The sequence below is a fragment of the Hordeum vulgare genome, chromosome 7H (assembly GCF_904849725.1).
Source record: "Hordeum vulgare subsp. vulgare chromosome 7H, MorexV3_pseudomolecules_assembly, whole genome shotgun sequence".
Lineage (NCBI taxonomy): Eukaryota > Viridiplantae > Streptophyta > Magnoliopsida > Poales > Poaceae > Hordeum > Hordeum vulgare.
The window spans coordinates 152,929,205-152,942,876 of record NC_058524.1 but is presented as its reverse complement, the minus strand read 5'-3'; positions in this window follow the sequence as shown (position 1 = coordinate 152,942,876).

Sequence of the window (13,672 nt, the reverse complement as noted above, 5' to 3'; positions counted from 1 at the left end):
TGGGGTAGTTCCGCTTCGAGTGACCAGTCCCCTTGCAATGGTAGCACTCAGTTTTCGGTTTGGGTCCAGACTTGGGTTTCTTCATTGGAGGGGCAACAACTTTGCCACTCTTCTTGGAGTTAGCCTTCTTCCCCTTGCCGTTTTTCTTGAAACTAGTGGTCTTATTGACCATCAACACTTGATGCTCCTTCTGGACTTCCGACTCTGTGAATTTCTGTTGGAAATATGCCGTGGAGGCAATAATAAAGTGGTTATTATTATATTTCCTAGTTCATTATAATTGTCTATTATTCATGCTATAATTGTGTTAATCGAAAACCGTAATACATGTGTGAATATAAAGATCACAATATGTCCCTAGTGAGTGATGACCCACAAGTATAGGGGATCTATCGTAGTCCTTTCGATAAGTAAGAGTGTCGAAACCAACGTGGAGCAGAAGGATCTCACAAGTGGTTTTCAACAAGGTACTGTCTGCAGGAACTGAAATAATCGGTAACAAGTAGTTGTGTGGTGAGATGATTCGTAGCAAGCAACAAGTAACAAAAGTAGCAACGGTGCATAAAAGTGGCCCAATCCCTTCTGTAACAAGGGACAAGCCTGTACAAAGTCTTATAGGAGGAAAAACGCTCCCGAGGACACACGGGAATTTCAGTCATGCTAGTTTTCATCATGTTCATATGATTTGCGTTCGTTACTTTGATAGTTTGATATGTGGGTGGACCGGCGCTTGGGTACTGCCCTTGCTTGGACGAGCATCCCACTTATGATTAACCCCTCTCGCAAGCATCCGCAACTACGAAAGAAGAATTAAGACAAAGTCTAACCATAGCATTAAACTAGTGGATCCAAATCAGCCCCTTACGAAGCAACACATAAACTAGGGTTTAAGCTTCTGTCACTCTAGCAACCCATCATCTACTTACTACTTCCCAATGCCTTCTTCTAGGCCCAAATAATGGTGAAGTGTTATGTAGTCGACGTTCACATAACACCACTAGAGGAAAAACAACATACAACACATCAAAATATGGAACGAATACCAAATTCACATGACTACTATTAGCATGACTTATCCCATGTCCTCAGGAACAAAAGTAACTAGTCACAAAGCATAATCATATTCATGACCAAAGAGGTAATGAGTAGCATCAACAATCTGTACATAAACTCTTCCACCAAATAATCCAACTAGCATCAACTACAAAGAGTAATTAACACTACTAGCAACCTTACAAGTACCAATCGGAGTCGCGAGATGGAGATTGGTTACAAGAGATGAACTAGGGTTTGGAGATGAGATGGTGCTGATGAAGATGTTGATGGTGACGAGTCCCCACCGATGAGAGGAGTGTTGGTGATGACGATGGCGACGATTTCCCCCTCCGGGAGGGAAGTTTCCCCGGCAGGATCGTCCTATCGGAGCTCTAGATTGGTTCTGCTCAAGTTCCGCCTCGTGGCGACGGCGAATCCTCGAAAAAGCCTCCTCCTGAATTTTTTTCGGAACGAAACCCTTCATATAGCAGAAGAGGGGGGCCAGTGGGCCAGCAGGGAGCCCACAAGCCCCCTAGGCGTGGCCAGGGGGGTGGCCGCGCCTACCAGGCTTGTGGCCCCCTGGTTGCGCTCCTCTGGCACTTCTTCGGCCCAGTATTTTTTATATATTCCCAAAAAAATCCTCGTTGATTTTTCCGGCATTTGGAGTTGCGCAAAATAGGTATCTCAAAATTGCTCCAATTTCAGGCCAGAATTCCAGTTGTCGGCATTCTCGCTCTTCATGTAAACCTTGCAAAATAAGAGAGAAAAGGCATAAGTATTGTACCGTGAAGTGAAATAACAGCCCAAAAAGCAATAAATATCAACATGAAAGCATGATGCAAAATGGACGTATCAACTCCCCCAAGCTTAGACCTCGCTTGTCCTCAAGCGAAAGCCGAGCTCAATAAATATGCCCACATGTTTAGGGAGAGAGGTGTCGACAAAACAAGATACGAACATGCAGGCATCATGATCATGATCAGAACAACAATACCAACATATAATCTCTCATGCTAAAGTGACAATTCCTTCACAAAGTAAAGTATGGATCAAGAACCTTACCGAGAATTAGCAACCGATAGCCTTTAGTCATTGAAGCAATTTCAATTTATCACAACATCGGAAAGAGTCAAATAAGAGCTTGTAAAGCAAATCCACATACTCAATCATCTTTTCGTTCTCTACAATTGCTACAACTCACTTGGTACTCATGAGATCAAAGTTTCAGCTGAACACAGAGAAAGATAGGGGCTTATAGTTTTGCCTCCCAACTGCTTACCTCAAGGGCAATGTCAACAATAATAATTCATGAATGTTTACCTCCAAGTTGACATATGAATATAGATCTTTCCCTAGCATATGACGTTAGCCAAGATAAAGGCGAAACAAGGAATTGGTGAAGATCACCATGACTCTTTGAAGGGAAAAAAGTAAAGGTACAAGATAGGCCCTTCGCAGAGGGAAGCAGAGGTTGTCATGCGCTTTTGAGGTTTGGATGTGTGTCCTCTTAGTGCGGAGGAACATCACTTTATATTGCCTCCTGTGATAAAGAACTTTATTATGCAGTTTGTCGCTTTTATGTCTTCCTCATCACAGGTTCGTACAAAGCTTATTTTCCACACACTAATAGATCATACATATTAGGGAGCAATTTTTATTGCTTGCACCGATGACAACTTACTTCAGGGATCTTATTCAATCCATAGGTAGGTATGGTGGACTCTCATGGCAAAACTAGGTTGAAGGTTTATGGATGCACAAGTAGTATCTCTACTTGGTGCGGGAGTTTTGGCTAATATGAGGTGGAAGCAATCATCACATGCTAAGGATCTCTAATCATATAACATTGTTCGGAACCAGGCAAACATAATTCATTATGTTGTCTTCCTTGTCCAACATCTACTTCTAGGCATGCAATAGTTTAGTGAGTGTTCACAATCATAGATGGTGTCAAAGATGATGTATTTATATGTGAACCTCTCGTTCCTTGTCACTTCCTATTAATTGCAACAATGACCAAGGTCTACGTTTGTCTACCCTCAACAAGTTTCAATCAACATTATTTTTATATGTGAAGCCGTCACTTCCCATAAGATCATTACATGATCTTTCATGCTTTCGTTCTTTTCTCACTCTTTTGATCATGGTAAGAGGCAAAGCCCTCAACTAAGACACTCTTTATTATATGGCTCACGAGCTCGAATACATCGGGGGTGACACAAAGCAAAATTCAAGACTAAAACACTAAGACTTTTAATTTACTAGAGAAAAATAAAACTGAAAAGGAACAAACTAAGACAAAGGTAAAGGCAAAATATGTGATGGTGATACGATACCGGCGCAACTCCCCCAAGCTTGACACAATCCAAGGGGATTGCCCATACCCGTGCTTAGTTGTTTTCTTTTGGAGGTGATGGTGGTGGAGTTGTTGCAACATGGGTTTGATCCTCCGTCTTCTAAGGGATAGGTGCTCCATCATGGAAAGATGAACGAGTCTCCGGAATCCTCAAATCTGCAGCCAACCGTATTGATTTAAATCGATACTCATACTCACAGTTTTGGTTGTGCAGGTCATAGATCTGGGCCTGGAGGTGATCAATCCTGTCATAGATCCTGGAGAGGTGCTTCCCAATGTCATTGGCATCGATCCTGTGCTTGCTGGTGAACTCCGTGATCATCATGTGGTTGGCATTGAGTCCACGCTCCACCATCCCTTGGCATTTGAAGACCTGTTGCTCCATTGCTTCGAGCCTCGCCTCCATGCTCCCGGTCTTCTTAGGCCCCTCAACATCACGGATGTGCAACATCCCCTCACGCATCTCGATAGATTGAGGGTGTTGCAGCACTCCCGTGAGGTAGGTATTGATGACCTTCTCGAAGATCTTGTCCTTCAGAGCTTTTGGGGACGTCATAGCGATCTAGATCTGCAACAGAAACAAGCTCGAAACAAAAACAGAGGAAATCTGCATGATACAAGGGTCAGACCTTTCGGGAGAATATATAATAATTTTTTCCAGACTAGAAGGGGTACTCCGCACGAAAACGGAGTCCGGGAGGCACACGAGGTGGCCACAAGCCCCCAGGCGCGACCAGGGGGTGGGCCCGCGCCTGGCAGGCTTGTCGCCTCCTCGCGCGCTTTTCAGACTACTTCCAATTTTTTATTTTTTCAAATATTCCAAAACGGAGAAAAAATCCTACTGGAAAAGTTTTGGAGTCTGTTTTCTTACCGAATCACATACCTCTTCGTTTTTGGAGTCTGAAACAGGCTGATAAATATCCCTTAGGTATTCTTCCGGAGTTATGGTATTGCTAATATTGCTTTCACCATTTATGGGAGTACCTCAGACATAATGCTTGATTCTCTGCCCATTTACAACTCTCGGACAATTATCTTCCGTGTTGTTGATCTTGATAGCACCAGAACGATATACTTCCTCAACAATATAGGGACCTTCCCACTTAGAGAGAATCTTGCCTACAAAAAATCTTAAACGAGAATTATATAGCAAGACATAATCACCTACATTGAACTCACGCTTTTGTATCCTCTTATCATGCCACCTCTTAACCTTTTCTTTGAACAACTTGGTATTCTCATATGCCTGAGCTCTCCATTCATCAAGCGAGCTAATGTCAAATAACCTCTTCTCACCAGCAAGTTTGAAATCAAAGTTGAGCTCTTTGATTGCCCAATAAGCATTATGATCCAGCTCAAGAGGTAAATGACATGCTTTACCGTACACCATTTTGTACGGAGACATGCCCAAGGGATTCTTATAGGCAGTTCTATAAGCCCAAAGTGCATCATCGAGCTTCTTAGACCAATTCTTTCTAGACATGTTGACAGTCTTTTGAAGAATCAGTTTAATCTCTCTATTGCTTAGCTCTACTTGACCACTCGACTGAGGGTGATAGGGAGACGCAATTCTATGGTTGACATCGTACTTAGCAAGCGTTTTACGGAAAGCACCATGAATGAAATGTGAACCACCGTCGGTCATCAGATATCTAGGGACCAAATCTAGGAAAAATAACTTCTTTAAGCATCCTGATAGAGGTGTTGTGATCAGCACTACTAGTGGGGATAGCTTCTACCCACTTAGTGACGTAATCAACAGCAACTAGGATATGAGTATACCCGTTGGATTTCGGAAAAAGGTCCCATATAATCAAAGCCCCAGACATCAAATGGTTCAATGACAAGTGAATAGTTCATAGGCATTTCCTGACGTTTACCGATATTACCTACTCTCTGACATTTGTCACAAGACAAGACAAACTTACGGGCATCCTTGAAGAGAGTGGGCCAATAGAAACCTGATTGCAATACCTTGTGTGCAGTTCTATCTCCCACATGGTGTCCTCCGTAGGCCTCGGAGTGACACTTCTGTAGGATCTGTCCCTGTTCATGTTCAGGAACACAACGTCTAATAACACCATATACTCCTTCCTTATAAAGGTGAGGATCATCCCAAAAGTAATGTCTCAAGTCAAAGAAGAATTTCTTCTTTTGCTGGTATGTGAAACTAGGTGGTATATATTTGGCAACGATATAGTTTGCATAATCAGCATACCACGGTGCACTACGTGAAGTATTGATGATATTTAATTGCTCATCGGGAAAGCTATCATCAATAGGTTGTGGGTCATCAAGAACGTTCTCTAACCTAGACAAGTTATCTGCTACGGGGTTATCAGCACCCTTCCTGTCGACAACGTGCAAATCAAATTCTTGTAGCAAGATAACCCATCTGATAAGTCTAGGTTTAGCGTCCTTCTTCTCCATGAGGTACTTAATAGCAGCGTGATCAGTGTGAATAGTGACTTTGGAATCAACTATGTAAGACCCGAACTTTTCACATGCAAACACGACTCCTAAAAACTCCTTTTCCGTAGTGGCATAGTTTCTTTGGGCACTGTCTAGAGTTTTACTAGCATAGTGAATAACATTCAACTTCTTATCAACTCTTTGCCCTAGAACAGCACTAACAGCATAATCACTAGCATCGCACATGATTTCAAAAGGTAAGTTCCAATCAGGTGGTTGAGCAATAGGTGAAGTTATCAAAGCCTTCTTAAGTATTTCGAAGGCTTCCTCACAATCATCGTCAAAAAAAGGAATATCCTTTTGCAAGAGATTGGTAAGAGGCCTAGAAATCTTAGAGAAGTCTTTAATGAACCTCCTATAGAAACCAGCATGACCAAGGAAACTTCTTATACCTTTGATATCTGTGGGGTATGGCATTTTCTCGATTGCATCAACCTTAGCCTTATCGACTTCAATACCTCTTTCAGAAATTTTATGTCCTAAGACGATGCCTTCATTAACCATAAAGTGGCACTTCTCCCAATTCAAGACAATATTGGTGTCTTTACATCTCTGCAAGACTCGATCAAGGTTGTTGAGGCAATCATCAAAGGAAGACCCGTAAACGGAGAAGTCATCCATGAAAACCTCAACAATCTTTTCACAAAAGTCAGAGAATATAGCCATCATACATCTTTGAAAGGTGGCAGGTGCATTACATAAGCCAAAAGGCATACGTCTATAAGCAAAGGTACCGAAAGGGCAGGTGAAAGTGGTTTTCTCCTGATCGGATTGTGCAACAGGTATTTGGGAGAAACCAGAATAACCGTCTAGAAATCAGAAGTGTGTGTGTTTAGATAGTCTTTCTAGCATTTGGTCGATAAAAGGCAAAGGGTAATGATCTTTCCTAGTGGCTTTATTCGATTTCCTAAAATCGATCACCATGTTATAGCCAGTAATAATCCTTTGTGGGATCAATTCATCCTTATCATTAGGGACAACGGTAATCCCTCCCTTCTTAGGGACGCAATGCACCGGACTCACCCAATCACTATGACCAACAGGATAGATAATACATGCTTCCAGAAGCTTTAGTATTTCTTTTCTCACTACTTATTTCATCTTAGGATTTAATCTCCTTTGATGATCAGCAACTGGTTTGGAATCAGGATCAGTTTTAATCTTGTGCTGGCATAGAGTGGGACTAATGCCCTTAAGATCATCAAGAGTATATCCAATAGCAGCACGGTGCTTCCTCAGAGTTTTTAGTAACTTATTTTCTTCATGCTCTGAGAGGCTAGCACTAATAATAACATGATACATCTCTTTTTCATCAAGATAAGCATACTTAAGAGTATCAGGCAACTGTTTAAGCTCGAACACAGGATCACCCTTTCGTGGGGGTGGATCCCCAAGCAGTTCAAGAGGCAAGTTATTCTTAAGGATAGGATATTGTTCTAAGACAACTCTATCTATCTCATCCCTTTCATCCATATGCATATCATTTTCATGTTCAAGCAAATATTGCTCTAAAGGATTAGTAGGAGGCATGCCAATAGAAGCCAAGGCAATAGTTTCATCCTTAATAGGCAACTCTTTTTCATGAGGTTGTCTACGAAACTTGGAGAAATTGAACTCATGTGATACACCTTCAAAGCCAACAGTGACAATTTGCTTCTCACAGTCAATATGAGCATTGACGGTATTGAGAAAAGGTCTACCAAATATGATGGGACAAAAGCTATCTTGTGCAGTAGCAAGAATGACTAAATCAGCAGGATACTTCGTTTTACCACACAAGACTTCAACATCCCTAACAATTCCCACAGGGCAGATAGTATCTCTATTGGCAAGCTGAATAGTGACATCAATAGGCTCTATCTCAACAGGTGCAATCTCATCTTTGAATTCATCATATAAGGATTGAGGTATTGCATTAACACTAGCACCCACGTCACATAAACCATGATAACAATGATCTCCTATCTTAACAGAAACAACAGGCGTGCCAACAACAGGCCTATGTTTGTCTCTAGCGTGAGGTTTAGCAATTCTAGCAGCATCTTCACAGAAGTGAATATTATGTCCCTCAACATCATCGGACATGAGATCTTTGATAATAGCAATGCTAGGTTCAACTCTAATTTGCTCAGGGGGTGTAGGGGTTATAATGTAGCCTCTACGTATCACAGTTGAAGCTTTAGAATGATCCTTCATCCTAACAGGGAAAGGTGGTTTCTCAATGTAAGCACTGGGAACAATAGGGTCATTATAGGCAATGACTTTCTCTTCAACTAGATTGGGTTTAACTACATTGACTTCTAAAGGAGGATGATATTTAAACCACTTCTCTTTGGGGAGATCAATATGAGCAGCAAATGATTCACACAGTGAAGCTACTATCTCAGAGTCAAGTCCATACTTAGCGCTAAAATCACAAAAAGTATTTGTTTTAACAAAGGATTTAACGCAATCAAACTTGAAATTCATATCTGACTCCTTACCTTCTTCAAGCTCCCAATCTTCAGAATTGTGTTTAATTCTCTCCAATAAATTCCATTTGTAGTCAATATTTCTCTTCATAAAAGAACCAGTACAAGAAGTTCAAGCATGGTGCGATCATCATGAGAAAGCCGAGCATAGAAGTTCTGAATGATAATTTCTCTCGAGAGCTCATGGTTGGGGCATGAATATAACATTGATTTAAGCCTCCCCCAAGCTTGAGCGATGCTTTCTCTGTCACGAGGCCAAAAATTATAAATATAATTCCGATCACGATGTACTAAATGCATAGGATAAAACTTTTGATGAAACTCCAATTTCAACCGATTGTAGTTCCATGATCCAGTATTATCACATAGCCTATACCATGTCAACGCCTTATCCTACAAAGATAAAGGAAAGACCTTCTTCTTGACCTCATCCTCGGGCAAACCTGCAAGCTTAAATAAACCACAAACTTCATCTACATAGATTAGATGCAAGTCTGGATGTGATGTTCCATCTCCTGTAAAAGGATTAGCCAACAGTTTCTCAAGCATACCCGAAGGAAATTCAAAGAAAATATTTTCAGTAGGTGCAGCAGGTTGAGGAGCAACTCTTTGTGCTTCCGTTCGAGGTGAAGATACCCCGAACAAGCCCCTCAAAGGATTAGTTTCCATAATGACAAGTGACAATAAATTTCAGCACACTATATGAATGTTTCCTTACCAAGTTCCACATACCAAAGGCGCTTCACTCCCCGACAACGGCGCCAGAAAAGAGTATTGATGACCCACAAGTATAGGGGATCTATCAGTCCTTTCGATAAGTAAGAGTGTCAAACCCAAGGAGGAGCAGAAGGATCTGACAAGTGGTTTTCAACAAGGTAATGTCTGCATGCACTGAAATTATCGGTAACAAGTAGTTGTGTGGTGAGATGATCCATAGCAAGCAACAAGTAACAAAAGTAGCAACGGTGCAGCAAAGTGGCCCAATCCCTTTTGTAGCAAGGGACAAGCCTGGACAAAGTCTTATAGGAGGGAAAACGCTCCCGAGGACACACGGGAATTTCTGTCATGCTAGTTTTCATCATGTTCATATGATTTGCGTTCGTTACTTTGATAGTTTGATATGTGGGTGGACCGGCGCTTGGGTACTGCCCTTACTTGGACAAGCATATCACTTATGATTAACCCCTCTCGCAAGCATCCGCAACTACGAAAGAAGAATTAAGACAAAGTCTAACCATAGCATTAAACTAGTGGATCCAAATCAGCCCCTTATGAAGCAACACATAAACTAGGGTTTAAGCTTCCGTCACTCTAGCAACCCATCATCTACTTACTACTTCCCAATGCCTTCCTCTAGGCCCAAATAATGGTGAAGTGTTATGTAGTCGACGTTAACATAACACCACTAGAGGAAAAACAACATACAACACATCAAAATATCGAACGAATACCGAATTCACATGACTACTATTAGCATGACTTATCCCATGTCCTCAGGAACAAAAGTAACTACTCACAAAGCATAATCATATTCATGACCAGAGAGGTAATGAGTAGCATCAAGGATCTGAACATAAACTCTTCCACCAAATAATCCAACTAGCATCAACTACAAAGAGTAATTAACACTACTAGCAACCTTACAAGTACCAATCGGAGTCGCGAGACGGAGATTGGTTACAAGAGATGAACTAGGGTTTGGAGATGAGATGGTGCTGATGAAGATGTTTATGGTGACGAGTCCCCTCCGATGAGAGGAGTGTTGGTGATGACGATGGCGATGATTTCCCCCTCCGGGAGGGAAGTTTCCCCGGCAGGATCGTCCTGCCGGAGCTCTAGATTGGTTCTGCTCAAGTTCCGCCTCGTGGTGGCGGCGAATCCTCGAAAAAGCCTCCTCTTGATTTTTTTTCGGAACGAAACCCTTCATATAGCAGAAGAGGGGGGCCAGTGGGCCAGCAGGGAGCCCACAAGCTCTAGGCGCGGCCAGGGGGATGGCCGCGCCTACCAGGCTTGTGGCCCCCTCGTTGCGCTCCTCTGGCACTTCTTCGGCCCAGTATTTTTTACATATTCCCAAAAAAATCCTCGTTGATTTTTACGGCGTTTGGAGTTGCGCAGAATAGGTATCTCAAACTTGCTCCAATTTCAGGCCAGAATTCCAGCTGCCGGCATTCTCCCTCTTCATGTAAACCTTGCAAAATAAGAGAGAAAAGGCATAAGTATTGTACCGTGAAGTGAAATAACAGCCCAAAAAGTAATAAATATCAACATGAAAGCATGATGCAAAATGGACGTATCAGTGAGCCTTTAGTTGGCTAGCTCGTTGATCAATAGATGATCATGGTTTCTTGATCATGGACATTGGATGTCATTGATAATGGGATCAAATCATTGGGGAATGATGTGATGGACAAGAGTCAATCCTAAGCATAGCACTAGATCGTGTTGTTCATCTGCTAAAGCTTTTCTGATGTCAAGTTTCATTTCCTTAGACCATGAGATTGTGCAACTCCGGGATACCATAGAAGTGCTTTGGGTGTACCAAACGTCACAACGTAACTGGGTGATTATAAAGGTGCAGTATGGGTATCTCTGAAAGTTTCTGTTGAGTTGTACAAATCGAGAGTGGGATTTGTCACTCCGTGTTACGGAGAGGTATCTCTGGGCCCACTTGGTAATCCATCATCATATTGAGCTCAGTGTGACTAAGAAGTTAGCCACGGGATGATGTGTTATGGAATGAGTAAAGAGGCTTGCCGGTAACGAGATTGAACAAGGTATGGGGATACCGACGATCGAATCTCGGGCAAGTATCATACTGGTAGACAAAGGGAATTGCATGCGGGATTGATAGAATCCTTGACATCGTGGTTCATCCGATGAGATCATCGTGGAAAATGTGGGAACCAACATGGATATCCAGACCCCGCTATTGGTTATTGGTCGGAGAGGTGTCTCGGTCATGTCTACATGTCGCCCGAACCCGTAGGGTCTACACACTTAAGGTTCGATGACGCTAGAGTTGTAAAGGGAATAGTATGTGGTTACCGAAGGTTGTTAGGAGTCTCGGATGATATTCCAGATGTCACGAGGAGCTCCGGAATGGTCCAGAGGTAAAGATTGATACATAGGAAGTCCTGCTTTGTCACCGGAAAAGTTTTGGGCTCATCAGTAGTGTACTAGGAGTGCCGGGAGGGCGCCGGAGGACCTCCCCGGGGGGGGGGGGGGGGTGTGACGACCAAAGTAGTTCATGGGCTGTTAGAGGAGGTGGACCGGCCCTTATTGGGCTGGCCAAGACCTTTCCTAAAGGCCGATGCGGCTAGGTATAAGGAGATAAGGCAAAAGGGGGTTTTAAAAGGAAGGGATCCACCTCCCTTGTGGGAGGTGGACTCCTCCCTAGCTCGGTCGAACCTCTCCTCCTTGGAGGAGGGGCCAAGGCAGCCCTCCCTCTCCTTCCCCTATATATACTTGAGGTTTTGGGATTTCTGCGACACAACAATTATCTCTCTCTGCCACAGCGCAGCGCTACATCTCTCTTCTTCCTCCTCCGCAGCACTTGGCGAAGCCCTCCGGAGAACCACATAACTCCACCGCCACCACGCCGTCGTGCTGCCGGAGCTCTCCCTCAATTTCTTCTCTCTCCTTGCTGGATCAAGAAGGAGGAGACGTCAGCGGGCTGTAAGTGTGTTGAACGTGGAGGCACCATCATTTGGTGCATAGATCGGAATCTACCGCGATCTGAATCGCTGCGAGTACGACTCCATCAACCGCGTTCTAGCAACGCTTCCGCTTAGCGATCTTCAAAAGTATGAAGATGCTCTACCCCTTTGCTAGTTGCTGGTTTCTCCATATATTGATCCTTGTATGACGTAGGATTTTTTTTTAAATTACTACGATCCCCTACAGTGGCATCCGAGCCAAGGTTCTATGTGTAGACTCTATGCACGAGTAGAACACAAAAGTTGTGGGCGTTGATTTGTCAATTTTCTTGCCGTTACTAGTCTTATCTTGATTTGGCGGCATCGTGGGATGAAGCAGCCCGGACCGACTTTACACATACTCTTACGTGAGACTGGTTCCACCGACTGACATGCACTTGGTGCATAAGGTGGCTACCGGGTGTCTGTCTCTCCCACTTTAGTCGGATCACACTCGATGAAGAGGGTCCTTATGAAGGGTAAATAGCATTGGCATATCAACATTGTGGCTATCACGTAGGTAAGAAACGTTCATGCTAGAAACCCTAACGAGACACGTAAAACTTGCAACAACAGTTAGAGGACGTCTAACTTGTTTTTGCAGGGTATGCTATTGTTGGGGAACGTGGTACGGGAAACAAAAAATTTCCTACGCACACGCAATACCTATCATGGTGATGTCCATCTACGAGAGGGGATATCCGATATACGTACCCTTGTAGATCGCATAGCAGGAAGCGCTAAGAAACGCAGTTGATGTAGTGGAACGTCCTCACGTCCCTCGATCCGCCCCGCGAACCGTCCCACGAACCGTCCCGCGATCCGTCCCACGATCCGCTCCGATCTAGTGCCGAATGGACGACACCTCCGTGTTCAGCACACGTACAGCTCGACGATCATCTCGGCCTTCTTGATCCAACAAGAGCGAAGGAGAGGTATATGAGTTCTCCGGCAGCGTGATGGTGCTCCGGAGGTTGGTGGTGATCTATCCCAGCAGGGCTCCGCCCGAGCTCCGCAGAAATACAATCTAGAGGAAAAACCGTGGAGGTATGTGGTCGGGCTGCCGTGGCAAAGTTGTGTCTCAAAAACCCTCAATACCTCTAGTATATATAGGAGGGAGGGAGGGGAGGAGGGAGCCTCAAACCCTCAAGGTTTGGCCGAAATTGGAGGTGGAGGAGTCCTACTCCAATCCTACTTGGAGTAGGATTCCACCTTCCCACTTGAAAACTCTTTCCACCTTGGGTTTTTTCCTTTTTCAAACCTTATGGGCCTTAGTGGGAACTTATTCCAGCCCACTAGGGGCTGGTTTATCTATTCCCATAGCCCATGAGACACCTTGGGGCGTGACACCCCTCCCGATGGTCCCCGGCACCCCTCCGGGCACTCCCGGTAAATTACCGATAAGCCCGAAACTTTTTCGGTGACCAAAACAGGACTTCATATATATCAATCTTTACCTCCGGACCATTATGGAGCTCCTCGTGACGTCCTGGATCTCATCCGGGACTCCGAACAACTTTCGGTTACCAACACCTATAACTCAACTATACCAAAACGTCACCGAACCTTAAGTGTGCAGACCCTGCGGGTTCGAGAACTATGTAGACATGACCCGAGATACTCCTCGGTCAATATCCAATAGC